The sequence below is a fragment of the Hypomesus nipponensis genome, chromosome 24, assembly GCF_054491055.1.
Source record: "Hypomesus nipponensis isolate SF chromosome 24, ASM5449105v1, whole genome shotgun sequence".
NCBI lineage: Eukaryota > Metazoa > Chordata > Actinopteri > Osmeriformes > Osmeridae > Hypomesus > Hypomesus nipponensis.
In genome coordinates, this window is record NC_140384.1 from 697,501 (window position 1) to 700,000 (window position 2,500).

Here is a 2,500-nt window from a genome sequence, read left to right on the forward strand (position 1 = left end):
TATCCATATACAGATTTAGCAATTGACAATGCAAGGTAGTCTCTCTCTCTCTCTCGTGTCAAAATGAAAACAGCTTCCAGCCCCTTTCATGAAGGACTACTTGTGCATATTGCAAGATTTCAGTTTCTAAGTGAATGAGCAAAAGAGCATACAGCACCTGGTATTCCCAGGCGGTCTCCCATCCAAGTACTAACCAGGCCCGACCCTGCTTAGCTTCCGAGATCAGACGAGATCGGGCGTTGCCAGGCTGGTATGGCCGTACGAAATAAGTTGACAACCATAGGCTACTTATCCATATACAGATTTAGCAATTGACAATGCAAGGTGGTCTCTCTCTCTCTCTCTTGTGTCAAAATGAAAACAGCTTCCAGCCCATTTCATGAAGGACTACTTGTGCATATTGCAAGATTTCAGTTTCTAAGTGAATGAGCAAAGGAGCATACAGCACCTGGTATTCCCAGGCGGTCTCCCATCCAAGTACTAACCAGGCCCGACCCTGCTTAGCTTCCGAGATCAGACGAGATCGGGCGTTGCCAGGCTGGTATGGCCGTACGAAATAAGTTGACAACCATAGGCTACTTATCCATATACAGATTTAGCAATTGACAATGCAAGGTGGTCTCTCTCTCTCTCTCTCTCGTGTCAAAATGAAAACAGCTTCCAGCCCCTTTCATGAAGGACTACTTGTGCATATTGCAAGATTTCAGTTTCTAAGTGAATGAGCAAAAGAGCATACAGCACCTGGTATTCCCAGGCGGTCTCCCATCCAAGTACTAACCAGGCCCGACCCTGCTTAGCTTCCGAGATCAGACGAGATCGGGCGTTGCCAGGCTGGTATGGCCGTACGAAATAAGTTGACAACCATAGGCTACTTATCCATATACAGATTTAGCAATTGACAATGCAAGGTGGTCTCTCTCTCTCTCTCTCTCTCTCTCTCGTGTCAAAATGAAAACAGCTTCCAGCCCCTTTCATGAAGGACTACTTGTGCATATTGCAAGATTTCAGTTTCTAAGTGAATGAGCAAAAGAGCATACAGCACCTGGTATTCCCAGGCGGTCTCCCATCCAAGTACTAACCAGGCCCAACCCTGCTTAGCTTCCGAGATCAGACGAGATCGGGCGTTGCCAGGCTGGTATGGCCGTACGAAATAAGTTGACAACCATAGGCTACTTATCCATATACAGATTTAGCAATTGACAATGCAAGGTGGTCTCTCTCTCTCTCTCTCTCTCTCGTGTCAAAATGAAAACAGCTTCCAGCCCCTTTCATGAAGGACTACTTGTGCATATTGCAAGATTTCAGTTTCTAAGTGAATGAGCAAAAGAGCATACAGCACCTGGTATTCCCAGGCGGTCTCCCATCCAAGTACTAACCAGGCCCGACCCTGCTTAGCTTCCGAGATCAGACGAGATCGGGCATTGCCAGGCTGGTATGGCCGTACGAAATAAGTTGACAACCATAGGCTACTTATCCATATACAGATTTAGCAATTGACAATGCAAGGTGGTCTCTCTCTCTCTCTCTCTCTCTCTCGTGTCAAAATGAAAACAGCTTCCAGCCCCTTTCATGAAGGACTACTTGTGCATATTGCAAGATTTCAGTTTCTAAGTGAATGAGCAAAAGAGCATACAGCACCTGGTATTCCCAGGCGGTCTCCCATCCAAGTACTAACCAGGCCCGACCCTGCTTAGCTTCCGAGATCAGACGAGATCGGGCATTGCCAGGCTGGTATGGCCGTACGAAATAAGTTGACAACCATAGGCTACTTATCCATATACAGATTTAGCAATTGACAATGCAAGGTAGTCTCTCTCTCTCTCTCTCTCTCTCTCTCTCTCTCTCTCTCTCTCTCGTGTCAAAATGAAAACAGCTTCCAGCCCCTTTCATGAAGGACTACTTGTGCATATTGCAAGATTTCAGTTTCTAAGTGAATGAGCAAAAGAGCATACAGCACCTGGTATTCCCAGGCGGTCTCCCATCCAAGTACTAACCAGGCCCGACCATGCTTAGCTTCCGAGATCAGACGAGATCGGGCGTTGCCAGGCTGGTATAGCCGTACAAAATAAGTTGACAACCATAGGCTACTTATCCATATACAGATTTAGCAATTGACAATGCAAGGTGGTCTCTCTCTCTCTCTCTCTCTCGTGTCAAAATGAAAACAGCTTCCAGCCCCTTTCATGAAGGACTACTTGTGCATATTGCAAGATTTCAGTTTCTAAGTGAATGAGCAAAAGAGCATACAGCACCTGGTATTCCCAGGCGGTCTCCCATCCAAGTACTAACCAGGCCCGACCCTGCTTAGCTCCGAGATCAGACGAGATCGGGCGTTGCCAGGCTGGTATGGCCGTACGAAATAAGTTGACAACCATAGGCTACTTATCCATATACAGATTTAGCAATTGACAATGCAAGGTAGTCTCTCTCTCTCTCTCTCTCTCTCTCTCTCTCTCTCGTGTCAAAATGAAAACAGCTTCCAGCCCCTTTCATGAAGGAC

At 46.6% G+C, this 2,500-nt stretch overlaps 6 non-coding genes and 2 pseudogenes across 6 annotated transcripts; all 8 read right to left on the reverse strand.

Moving 5' to 3' along the window:
* Positions 1-145: 145 nt before the first annotated feature.
* LOC146229414 (5S ribosomal RNA) lies at positions 146-264 on the reverse strand. The gene has a single exon (XR_014743140.1). It is a non-coding gene; the product is annotated as a 5S ribosomal RNA (ribosomal RNA).
* Positions 265-436: 172 nt separating this feature from the next.
* On the reverse strand, positions 437-555 carry LOC146229415 (5S ribosomal RNA). The gene has a single exon (XR_014743141.1). It is a non-coding gene; the product is annotated as a 5S ribosomal RNA (ribosomal RNA).
* Positions 556-729: 174 nt separating this feature from the next.
* Positions 730-848, reverse strand: LOC146229416 (5S ribosomal RNA). The gene has a single exon (XR_014743142.1). It is a non-coding gene; the product is annotated as a 5S ribosomal RNA (ribosomal RNA).
* Positions 849-1,030: 182 nt separating this feature from the next.
* Positions 1,031-1,149, reverse strand: LOC146229417 (5S ribosomal RNA). Its single transcript, XR_014743697.1, has one exon. It is a non-coding gene; the product is annotated as a 5S ribosomal RNA (ribosomal RNA).
* A 178-nt stretch (positions 1,150-1,327) lies between these two features.
* On the reverse strand, positions 1,328-1,446 carry LOC146229418 (5S ribosomal RNA). The gene has a single exon (XR_014745510.1). It is a non-coding gene; the product is annotated as a 5S ribosomal RNA (ribosomal RNA).
* Positions 1,447-1,626: 180 nt separating this feature from the next.
* Positions 1,627-1,745, reverse strand: LOC146229419 (5S ribosomal RNA). The gene has a single exon (XR_014745511.1). It is a non-coding gene; the product is annotated as a 5S ribosomal RNA (ribosomal RNA).
* A 200-nt stretch (positions 1,746-1,945) lies between these two features.
* On the reverse strand, positions 1,946-2,064 carry LOC146229420 (5S ribosomal RNA; annotated as a pseudogene).
* A 176-nt stretch (positions 2,065-2,240) lies between these two features.
* On the reverse strand, positions 2,241-2,358 carry LOC146229421 (5S ribosomal RNA; annotated as a pseudogene).
* Positions 2,359-2,500: the final 142 nt, after the last annotated feature.